This window comes from Arachis hypogaea, chromosome 15, assembly GCF_003086295.3.
Source record: "Arachis hypogaea cultivar Tifrunner chromosome 15, arahy.Tifrunner.gnm2.J5K5, whole genome shotgun sequence".
NCBI classification, from domain to species: Eukaryota; Viridiplantae; Streptophyta; class Magnoliopsida; order Fabales; family Fabaceae; genus Arachis; species Arachis hypogaea.
This window is the reverse complement of record NC_092050.1, coordinates 13,175,368-13,188,559: the sequence shown is the minus strand read 5'-3', so window position 1 is coordinate 13,188,559 and position 13,192 is coordinate 13,175,368.

The window sequence follows — 13,192 nt, the reverse complement described above, 5'->3', positions numbered from 1 at the left end:
TTATAGTGGGGTTTACAACTGCAATCCTGAATAGTTTTGGCATCTCACTTTATCCTTTGAAGTTCAGAATGATTGGCATCCATAGGAACTCAGAATCCAGATAGTGTTATTGATTCTCCTAGTTTAGTATGTTGATTTTTGAACACAGCTACTTTATGAGTCTTGACCATGACCCTAAGCATTTTGTTTTCCAGTATTACCACCGGATACATAAATGCCACAGACACATAACTGGGTGAACCTTTTCAGATTGTGACTCAGCTTTGCTGGAGTCCCCAGTTAGAGGTGCCTAGAGTTCTTAAGCACACTCTTTTTGCTTTGGATCACGACTTTAACCGCTCAGTCTCAAGCTTTTCACTTGACACCTTCACGCCACAAGCACATGGTTAGGGACAGCTTGATTTAGCTACTTAGGCCAGGATTTTATTCCTTTGGGCCCTCCTATCCATTAATGCTCAAAGTCTTGGATCCTTTTTACCCTTTGCCTTTTAGTTTAAAGGGTTATTGGCTTTTTCTGTTTGCTTTTTCTTTTTTTTCTTTCCCTTTTTTTTTTGCCTTTTTTTTTTCGCAAGCTTTGTGTTTTTCACTGCTTTTTCTTGCTTCAAGAATCAATTTTATGATTTTTTTTTAGATTATCAATAACATTTCTCTTTTTCATCATTCTTTCAAGAGCCAACAATTTTAACATTCATAAACTTCACTATAAAAAATATGCACTGTTCAAGCATTCATTCAGAATCACAAAAAATACCACCACATCTAAGTAAGTGAGACTACTCTAAAAATTAAATTCAAATTCTCATGCACTACATCTGTTATTCTTTCTTTTTGATTTCAGGCTTAGTGGGTAATACATGAGACATCTTTCAGAATTAAAGCACTTAACAGAAAAATTAAACTAGAACCTATGAATCTACTAATAAAGGATCATGCAATAAACAAAAAAAAGTAGCAGGAAACTAGAACATAATATAATAAAAGCGGGAAGGAATAAAAAAATGAAAGGAACTCAACCACCTTAATTATCCTAGCGGACGTTTTATTTTTCAGGTTGTACTCCTCCGTGAAGATGATTCGCCTCCCTTTGGTGCCATAAGAATAGACAGAAAACCTATAAGCGAAGCGTCAACACCAAACTTAAGGGTTTGCTTGTCCTCAAGCAAAGAAGAACTGAAAAAAAAAAAGAGATAAATATTAAGATGAAAGAAAAATAAAAAGATAAGAGAATAAGAGAGAATTAGGATTGGGAGAGAGAGAGAAAGAAAACTAGGCGGCGCAAGTGACGCGTTCGCGTACGGCACGCGTATGTGTGGGTCGCGATTTTTTCATAATGACGCGTAAGCGTCAGGCACGCGTCCGCGTGCTCTGGGTTTTGTGCGATTCGCGCGAAGCCAGCCGCGTGCCCGTGCGACTTTCTGTTCGCATGGCTTGGGAACCAAATTTTCATACGACGCGTGCGCGTCATGCACGCGCTCGCGTGGATGGCCGTATGTGCAACTGACGCGAACGCGTCAGTCACTAGTCCGCGTGACCCAATTTGTGCCTTTAGCACACTTCTTGCCCCAAGTCGGCACAACTCTCTGTCCAAACGCTCTTTTATGTCGAATTTGCAGGTCACGCGTTCGCATCGGTGACGCGCCCGCGTGAATGGCGAAAATCACAAACGACGCGAACGCGTGGGGTACGCGTTCGCATGGGATCGTTTGTGCGAAAGGCATGAGTCCAGCGCCACTCCCGCGTAACTTTCTGTCAATTTTTATTTTTTCGCACACATGATTGACGCGTTCGCGTCAATGACGCTTGCGCGTCATGTGCCCACCCCCGCCCCCTTTTTTTGAAATATAGCTTGAGGTGTTTGGTTCCTGGAAGAACATAGCTGCATGATTAGAAAATTAGTAAGAACTCAATAAAAATAGAATAAAATAACTAAGAAAACTACTACTACAAAAAATAGCTAAGGATACGAAATTCTCAGGTTGCCTCCCGACAAGCGCTTTTTTATCGTCACTAGCTTGACGGTCAGCTCCTCTAAGGAGGAGGATCATAGGGGCTCAGCTCTTCACCCCTTACTTTGAACTTCTTTTCTGTGTCTCCATAATGTAGCTCAATATGCTCCAGAGAGAGGATTCTGATTACTGTATAAACCCATGCTGGATTGCTAGTCAACACCACCTTCATTCCTGGGGAGAAACCTTCAGTGGGGATCTTTTTGTTTCTCCATCCTTTGGGTATTTTTTTCTTTTTGGGGACCTCCTCCTTGGTGGATGATGCAGTTCCAACACCAAACTTAGGTTTGATGTCAGGCGGAATTTTATCGGTTGTCACCACAGGAGGTTTGAGTTGCAAATTCTGCTGTGCATCATCAGGGGGTTCTTGAAGGTTTGGATCAATAAGCTCAGCCTGCATGCACCTCTCTTCTTCACCTGTTGAATGTACATCTTTGAAGACATGAAAGACCAGTTGTTCATTATGCACTCTAAGCACTAATTCACCCACTTCTACATCAATCAGAGCTCTTCCAGTGGCTAGGAATGGTCTTCCTAGAATTATAGAGGCATTCTCGTCCTCCCCTGTATCAAGAATCACAAAATCTGTTGGGAGGAAGAACTTACCCACTTTGACCAAGATATTATCCACTAATCCGTATGCAGGCTTCATAGATTTGTCCCCCATCTGTAATGATATCTTTGTGGGTTGTGCCTCTTGGATCTGCAGCTTCTTCATCACAGACAATGGCATTAAATTGATGCTTGCTCCTAGATCACATAACGCCTTCTCAAAGGTTGTACTCCCGATGGTGCATGGAATTTGAAAGCTCCCTGGATCTGGCATCTTCTTTGGTAAGTTATTCTGAATGATGGCACTGCATTCTTTAGTCAGGACCACTGTCTCATTTCCCTTTAAAGGCTTCTTCTTTGACAACAGCTCCTTCATGAACTTGGCATAGAGGGGCATTTGTTCCAAAACCTCAGCAAAAGGAATATTGATTTGCAACTTTCTAAAGACTTCCAAGAACTTTGAAAACTATTTGTCCTTGGTCTCCTTTTGAAGTCTCTGAGGATATGGCATTTTAGGCTTGTACTCAGGAGCCTTTGGCAATGTAGGATAAGTGTCAAGAGAGTCTGGGAATGGGTTGTCTACACGCTTTGGAGGGGTGTGCTCCACTTCTTCCTTCTTCTCCTCTAGAGCTTCCTTTTCAACTAGCTCTTCATTGGCCTTGGTCTCAGAGCCAGCTACTTTACCACTTCTCAATTGAATAGCCTTGCAATCTTCTCCTGGGTTCACCACTGTATCCTCTTGAAATATACTTGCAGACCTCTCAAGTATTTGCTTGCTCAGTTGGCCCACTAGCACCTTTAAGTTTCTAATAGAGGCTCTGGTTTCCTGTATAACTTGTGCTTCCGTACTTGCCACTTGTTCACTTATTACATTGATAACCTTACATTCCTCTCTTGGATTTGGAATTGTGTTACCAGGAAGGCTATTAGTGGTCATCTGATCAATTTCATTAACCTTTGTGGCTAATTGACCCATTTGAATCTCCAGGTTCTTGATGGATGCTCTGGTTTCCTGTCTAAAACCTGTCAATATTGCTTCCAAATCATTGTTCTGCTGGAAACCGCCCTGAGAACTATTGTTGAAGTTCTGAGGTTTCTGAGATTGGTCCCTCTACCCAAAGTTTGGGTGATTTCTCCATCCCTGGTTGTATGTCTTAGAATATGGATCATTGTTGGGATTCCTAGGACCACTCCCCATGTAATTCACCTGTTCAGAAGAAGGTTGAGCATAATCATAATTATCATTTTGCACAAAATTATCTGCCATGTCATAGGAGATTTCTTGTGGTGAATTTTGTGTGTTGATAGCTGAGACTTGCATGCCACCCATCTGTTGAGTAAGTAGATTTATTTGCTGAGACATCAGCTTGTTCTGAGCAAGAAGAGCATTAACAGCTTCTACCTCCAACACGCCTCTCTTCTGAGGGTTCTCAGAGTTCACAGGATTCCTGTTAGATGAGTATAAATATTGGTTGCTTGCAACCAATTCAATAAGCTCAATAGTCTCTTCTGGTGTCTTCTTCTTGTGCAGTGAACCGCCTACAGAAGTGTCTAGGCTCATCTTGGACATCTCACCTAGACTTTCATAAAAGATATCTAGTTGGGTCCATTTGGAGAACATGTCCGGAGGGCATTGCCTAGTCAGTAGCTTGTATCTCTTCCAAGCTTTATAAAGAGTTTCACCCTCCTTCTGCCTGAAAGTCTGAACCTCCAATCTAAGCTTAGTCAGCTTCTTTGGTGGGAAAAATTTAGTGAGAAATTCTGTAACAACCTTTTCTCAAGTATTCAGACTCTCCTTTGGTTGGGAATCTAGCCATAGCTTTGCTTTATCCCTCAGAGCAAACGGGAAGAGCATCAGTTTGTACACCTCTGGGTTCACTCCATTTGTCTTCACAGTATTGCAAATCTGCAGAAAATCAGATATAAACTGGTTTGGATCTTCATGAGGAAGTCCATGATACTGGCAGTTTTGTTGCACCAGGGTAACCAATTGTGGCTTCAACTCAAAGTTGTTTGCAGCTATAGGAGGTACCACAATGCTTTTTCCATAAAGATCCGCAGTAGGGGCAGAATAAGAGTCAAGCACTCTCCTCTGTTGATCATCCCCATTCGGGTTTACCACATTGGCATTAGCATTATTATTTGTCATAGTGGATTCTGCAGCCTTGCAAAGTCTTGCTTGTTGTAAACGTCGCCTGAAAGTTCTTTCAGGTTCAGGATCAAAGTCTAAGAGATGTTCTTTGTCTCTATTCCTGCGCATACACAAGCAGAAAACAAGAAAAAATGGGACTCTCTACGTCAGAGTGCAGAGAAGTTCCTGTAAGGTAACCTGTGTAAAATAATAAAATAAAAATGCTAAATAAATAAATAAATAACAAATTCGAAAATTTAAAAAGAAAAAATAAACAGCAAGATTAAAATAAAATTAATTGGATAACACCAAACTTAATTTCAAGAATTAAGGAAAAATATTAATACTAAAATATATGTTTTTTATTTTTTTAAAAAAACTAAATATTAAAAAAAAAGAAAAAGAAAACGAAACAGGGAGGGTACTCACGAAAAAGAAAGAAACGTAAACAATTAAAACAAAAACAAACAAAAAAATAAAAGACGTAAACAAAAGAAAAAAAAATGAAAAATAAAACAAAAACAAACAAAGAAAATGAAACGGGGGAGGGGTTATGAACGAAGAAAAGTTTCTTCTTTTTTTTTTTCGAAAAAATAATAAAACAATTTTTTTTAAGTAAAATTAAAATTAAAACGCCTAATTCTAAACAATCAAACAACTAATAGTTGTTAATCACAGTCAATTTCCGGCAACGGCGCCAAAAATTTGGTGCGGTATTTGTAACCCGCTAACTTACCGGCAAGTGCACCGGGTCGTACCAAGTAATACCTTACGTGAGTAAGGGTCGATCCCACGAAAATTGATGGATTAAGCAACAATAGTATTTGATAGGCTTAGTTAGACAAACAGAAAAGAATAATTGAGAGTTCAAAAGCATTAAACAATAAAGAAGAGTTTGAAGACAGGCAGGTGAATAGGTGAGGAATAAAATATTGAGGAAGCAGTTAAGGCTTCAGAGTTATCTATTTTCTGGATTGACTTTTCTTATTAACTAATTTTAATCATGTAAGATTTAATTCATGGCAAACTATTTGTGATTAGACCCTAATTCCTTAGACCTTCCTAGTCTCCTCTAAAATTTATCAACTGCCAATTCCTTGGTCAATTAATTCCAATTAGAGGGTGATGATCAAATTCTAGTTTATATGCCACAAGAATCCTAATTATACAAAAATAAAGGGATTATATGTCACGTATCCCGTTAAATACAAATAATTAGAAATTCAGGATAATATGTTTTCAAGCTATTGTTCAAATAAAGAGCTTTTCCAAGTTATACAAAAACTCAAATAGAACATGGGTCATACTTCCGTTCCACCCAAATTCATAAAATAAAGAACGAAAACAATTATTGAAATATAAATCAAAACATGAATTAAAATAGAAAAATAATATTATCAATCCATACAATAGACAGAGCTCCTAACCTTAACAATGGAGGATTAGTTGCTCATGAAATATGGAATGTAAATTTTGTATGGAATAATGTTGTGGAATGTTCTGTTGGAACCACCCTGTTGGGATCCCTTTTATAACTAATCCTAATAAATTTAAAAATCAAATTTCTAAAATTAAAATTAAAATAATATCTTTTCCTAAAATAAGATTTGAATTTAAATTCGAATTAATTAACAAGTCTTCAGCTAATGGGTGGGGACCACTTGATTTGTCCATTCTGCAGCTTTTAATCTGTGTTTTCTGGGCTGGAAATTGGGTCAAAACAGCCCAAAAATTGCCCCCAGCGTCTTTCTGCGTTTTCTGCACGTTGCGCATGTCACGCGTACGCGTCGGTCACGCGTTCGCGTCATTTGTGCAGATTCCAGTCCACGCGTTCGCGTCATTGCGATTTCCTCCATTCCGCACGGTCGCGTGAGCCATGCGTCCGCGTCGGTATTCGCTGGTCATCTCCTTGGTTTCTTCTCTTTCTGTGCAGAAATTTTATCAAATCCATCCGAATGCTACCTAAAATGAATTAAATTGCACAAAACTCAAAATAGCATCAATAGTGACTAAAATATAATTAATTCTTAATTAAACTCAACAAGTTAGATGCAAATTCACTAGGAAAAGATAGGAAAGATGCTCACGCATCAGTAACAAAAGGATAATAACAAGTACTAAGTGTACATGTGATTTTATCTATTGAGAGTTTTCGTTGTTCAAAAGAGTTAAGAATTTCTTATTATTGCTAACTAAGAAATTCATTGGTTTCATTGTATCTTGGGAGAGTATTATCATCAACCCTATAGCAACTAAGTGTGGGGACAAATATCTCTCTAAAAAAAGCGATCTAATCATGCTTTGAAACCACTACACAAATATAAGATTTTGTCATCTTCTCATACCATATACCAAACACCCCCTAATATTCCTCTTTATTTATTAGGTCACTTAGATATTGTAAGTTTACTTAGATTTTCCTTTGTATATGCTATAAAAGGAACAAAAATCATGTTGTATTATTCCTCATGACATGAGTTACCTTAATTATAGAGAGTGAGGGAAATGGATAAGTTTTACTTTGTGTCAAGTGATGTAAAGGTAGACTATAAATCCAGCTTATAAAGGAAAGAAAAATCATCTTTCAAATGTGTCAATTTTTAGTAAATTGATGGTGGTTCGATATCTAGTAGTTTGTGAGCGAAACCTACTCCTCTGTGCGAGTATCAGTTTTCTAAAAGTGTATCAAAGCGTCTTCGATTAGACGAATAATAGGATAATGGTGAATAATTCGTAAAGCAATAAAAGAAGCAAATAAATAAAGTTTTCAAAAAGACAATGTACTGAAATTGAAAAAGATTACAGTAAAATTAAAAGAAAACACTAAAATGCCTTTAATTGAATCAAAAGGACTTTGACATAAAAATTTAAAGTGCAAAAAGATAAATTAGACAATGAAAATAGAAGATACTTAGAATAATAAAATTACTTGAAATGTGAAATTTACAGAAAAATAAATTAAAAGAAATGAAGAAGATGGAAGGAACCCTACAGAAAATTTAACTCGATTGCAGACTTAGGAATTCACTGGGATGTGAGTGTGCTTGAGTGTTTTTTTCTGAGTAAAAGTTCCAACCTCTATTCACTAATACTTCTTAGTATTTATAGGCTAACCTTACATAACTTACAATCAATTTACAATTAAATACGAAATTTCAAATTTGAAACACAATCTCTCTTGGTAACCGTTTCTGCCTCATGATTGTAGATATTTTCCATAATTTCTTCGTGTAATAAAAGTTACTAACTCTCCCACTTCTATTCGATCAGCTCATCGAAGACCTTACTTAATTTCTCTAATCGAATCTCCTATTCGATCAGGCCTACTCAATTAACAAACACAATCGAAATCCAAATCAGCGCCAATTACTTCCAACTTCAAGTCCATGCGCATATCTTTTCGAGAAACCATACTTGACCCATTCCGAGTCGATCCATTCTTGTCGAAAATATTTTTCGATCAACAAAATGATAGCACTAAATTACGTTCAAGGTCCATCTTTCAATAACTTTTTTTCTTTAATTTCGGTTCTCATTCTATTAGAAAAATAAGCCATTCAGATAAAGACGTTTAAAATGTCTTTTTTTTAAATTCTTTTTAATAATTAAAATATAATATATATAATTGATTTATTTTTATCAAAATTAGACCAGATAAATTAATTTGACCAAAAAAATAGTAAATCAAATCTTAAACTAGTCTAAATTAATATTATTTTTTATAGAAAATGATTATAATATTTTTATTATAAAAAATAATTAAAATACTCTTATTATATATATTGATTTTGAGAATAGTAAATTTTAGCGATTTACTTCTCTGATGTTATAAAGTTAAGATTTAGAGTTTTCAAAATTTATATATTTAATAAAAATATTTTAATTATTTTTTATAATAAAAATATTGTAGTCATTTTTTATAAAAAAATATTAATTTAAATTGGTTCAAAATTTAATTTAGGGTAAAGTATATTTTTTGTCCTTAAAGTTTGGCAAAAGTTTCAAAAATACCCTTAAATTTTATTTTGTTTCAATTTTGTCCCAAAAGTTTTCGATTTGCATCAAATATATTCCCGACGGCTAAATTTTTAAAAAGTTTAAGACCAATCTAACAATAATGCATGAAAATGATGTTTAATTTGCTTGTGTTGAAGGTTATTCTTATGAAATTGTTGTTGAATTGGTCTTAAATTTTTTGAAAAATTAGCCGCCAAAGGTATATTTAATGCAAATCGAAAACTTTTTGAACAAAATTAAAACAAAATAAAATTTAGAGGTATTTTTGAAACTTTTGTCAAACTTCAGGGACAAAAAGTATACTTTACCCTTTAATTTATTAGTTTTTCAGCTAATACTGAAAATAATAACAACTTTCTTTACATAGACTCTAGTTCATCTACAACTCTTGTTTGTGTTCGTCACGATTCAGCTTCATCTCTTTGACTAATCCGATTGAAATGTCTCGATTTCTCTTACGCTTATGATGAGCACGATTGCCAACATTATGCAACATGATATCTTTATTCTTCTTGTGTCCATGCTTGTGATTTTCTTTCTGAACATAATGCAAATGATCAAAACTACCAGACTCTCCTTCAGAATGCTTATGCTTGGGCTCATAACTAGTCCTTTGCCTATATTGGGACTTGGGAACCATGCTTAGGGTGCTTAGATTCTTGTCTATGGTGGTGTCTTTTGTCATATTTGTAGTTCTGTTTATCCATCCATATGATTTGATCGTCGACAAAGGTGTCATGGCGCCAGTAATACAATCCTTACAATCCAATGATTATTATATATTTACCCTTCATGAATGTGAGTACTGAAATTAGGGATGAAATTAGGACTGGAAATAAGTCAAGCCAAACTCATGAGTCAGTTTGAACTCCACTCATTCATAGTTTAAGAAGCTGAGCTCGTGAGCTGATGTCTGAGTTTGAGTTCATAAATTAAATGAGCCAAGTTTAAACTTGAATAAGTTCAACTCATTAACTCGTGAACTAACTCAATTATATATATATTAATACACATATTCTATATATATTTAGTTTATACTTTTAATATTATATATATACATATAAAATAGTAATATATAATTTTATATATATTAATATTTTTATTTAAAATTTTATAATTATTTTTTATATAATTTTGATGTAGAACATAAATAAAAAATTTATAATTAATAGATACGTAATATATAAAAAATAATTTTTTAATATATATAAGTTATAATTTATTGATATAAAATTATAGATTATGTTTCTGTTATTTAATTCAGTTTGCGAATTCGAGTCGGCTCATGAACTTTCAGTGAGTCAAATTTAAACTTAAGAAATAGGCTCGATTATTAATAAGTTAAGTCACGAGCCAAACTCAATTTTCGTGAGCCAAAGTTCAGCTTGGTCTAGCTTGGTCCAATTCAGCTCTACTCGAGTCCATCTCTAGCTTCATTTATAGTAGTAAACTAGTAATCACATTAAATGGAAAACGCACCTGCTGGAAATATTGCTAGAAATAAACCAAACATCAATATCCAACTCAAGCATACATATTGTACGTGGCACTTGAAGTCAAAGAAACCAGCATAATAATTGAATTGAATCAACATAAGATAGGAAGAATGAAAGCTTACCACTCACCTGGAAACCGCACATAATGTGCCGTGTTAGCCTTTCCTTTTGTCAATTTATCAACTGACGGCCAGTTAAACAATTCATTATAACACTAATTCTAGTCCTAATCCTTTCTATAAAACTTACTAAGAGCAAATTAATAATTTAAGCACTTACAGAAGTTTCCACATGATGAAGGCATCCGTCGTTGTGGCTCACATGAACAATATATTGGCTAAAGTATAAATATTTCAAACTATAGCCATTCTCAGCTATCATCGTATAAAGACATCTTTACATGAGTAACCAAATATAAAATATATACATAAATAGCAGCACCTGAGTTTTTTCAATTATATGACCTTCTTCATCCCGCAATCTGAAACAACACATCCTACAAACTCTCATCAATAAATTCAATCCATCAATATGCATTTCTAATAACAGAATTATTACAAGGCTTGCCTTTCGCATATCTTAACAACATTTGAACTAGCATCTGGCTCACACTTTCGTGTCCTAACATAATACTCTTCAGTTTTATAAGGAACATCCTACAAAATAATTAAAGAGCCATGCAACAGAGAGAGAAGTTATATGTGTCCATTGCAAGAGAGAGAAGTTGTGATAGTGGTATGTACCCGTATGTATGATAACTGATACAATGCAAGGGTAGCAGATTTATTTACAGTTATGATAGGTGGAATCCACAGCGTTTGCATCTTGGTGGTTGAGTTTTCCTCCACCTCCACTAACTCTGCAACAATTGATGCCTCTCCTCCACTTTGCACCACTATTGCATTATATAGATATACATGTACTCAACATTTGAAACAAGAATAAAATAAAATAAATATTTGTTTAGAGAGCCATCACTGGGAACAGCCATGTTGACCACGATTTGTGTGGTGCAATTAAGGTTATCGTTAGAGTTGGAATTTTTCTTGCATTTCTCCAGTTTTGACTTCGAGATTATTTGGACTGCAGCCGCCAAGTCAAGCTGAGAAAGGAAGAAACAAAGAAAATGATGATGATTATGGTGCTCTTTGGTGTATTCTTAAGCAACCATGGATGCTTCCAATAATATTAACCAACTTCTGTGACACGGTACCATTTTATATTATTATTATTAAAAAAAAATTATGACTCTTGGAATGTAACCGCCAAATAAATAACTAACCTTGAAAATTCTCATTTTGTTCATTAAACTTTTACTTTTCTTTCCAGTTTCCACTCTTTTTTTCCTAAAGCTTAGAATTCTCCAAATCAGTGCTCAACATTTCAAAAAACTCACTCTGACACACATGTCAGAAACTTTGATTAATGTTAGATATTTAAGCGGCAAACTGGTAAAATATATGTGTAAAACTGTAAATGATTAATAAAGAGACTTCATCTTTTTATTTTCGTGTACTAGGAACGATGTGTAATTTTTTGGCTATTTTTTTCGGATATGATGCACGGTGTGGTGTAACACCCGGTTATGGAGGTTAGTGGTGTTTAACCAGGTTGTGACGGCGGTCAGCTGAGGGGGAGAAATCGGACGGTCCGATTTCTTGCAGTCACAAATCGGACCGTCCGATTTGTGGGCGCTGAAGATGATTTGTTTTGCCGAAGGAAATCGGACCAACCGATTTGAGGGCTATTTTCAAAATTTTTTATCGCCAAATCGGACCCACCGATTTTGGATAAGGAAAATTTTTTGGGCGGGCTTTCTGGTAATCGGACCGTCCGATTTTTTTGTTCTTAAAAATTCGAATGGGCCTACATCCGGTCGGATGGTCCGATTTGGGTGTGGTATATATATATAGATGCACCAACTGAATTTGTGCAGCTCATATCATTCTTCTCCTTCGTTGCTACAACTCTCTACATCTCCTCTTTGCATATCTTTTCTTCTCTACTTGTAGATCTCTTCTTCTCTATTATCATGGATGATAGAGTAAGGTTAAAAGTATATTATGATGGCCATATTTTATTACAAACAGCAGAAGGAGTGAAATTTGTGTGTGATAATCCGTTAGATATTGTTATTCCATTCACACTGTCATTTGAAGAATTAAAAGGGATCATATGTGAGAAGATGGATTTTGAAATATCTAGGAGAGTGTCGTGTATTCTGTACAGATATCCTATATCTGTCTTTGGTGGGTTCGTGCAATTTCAAACGAAATACGTGACCGACGAGGCGAGCATGCAAGAAATGTTTTCAGTGTATCTTGAAAGTCGGTCGCGAATGACGTTTATCGAATTGTATATCGAGTTCGAGCAATCTGCAGCGGACCGAGATATTGAATTGGAAGAGTACAACAGTGATAGTGAAGAAGACTTCGAAAGTAACTACGAGGTCGTTGATCCAGGTGGAAACGAAGATGAAACTGACGAGGCTATGGTGGCAGATGTAGCGGACGTGGCAAATGCACTAGCAAATCAGCAGCCGTTTGTGGAGCCAAGTTTCATGCGGTCGTTGGATTTGGATGCCATGCATGCACCGGAGTATCCTCAATATTTAAATGCAGGTGCGTCGTTAATTTAAGTTAAGATTTGTGATAGTATGATTTGTGCATGGGTTATTTGTTTAGGACAAATACTTAAGACAAGGGTAAATAGGCAAAATATAGCGTGTAATTAGTAATTGTTTAAAACAGGGGTGGTTGGTTCGACCGGACCGGACTGTTTGCCCAGACCGGATCGGCCGGTTCGACCAGACCGGACCTGCCGGTCTAACCGCACCGATTCGGTCTACCAAATTGACCGATTTGACAGGACCGGCCATCTAGATCGGATCGGCCGGTCCAAATAGCAGAATGTTAGCGTATGAGTTAAAGGTTGAACCGGACCGGTTTTATTGGACCGAACCGACCCGTTGGACCGAACCGGCCGGTTCG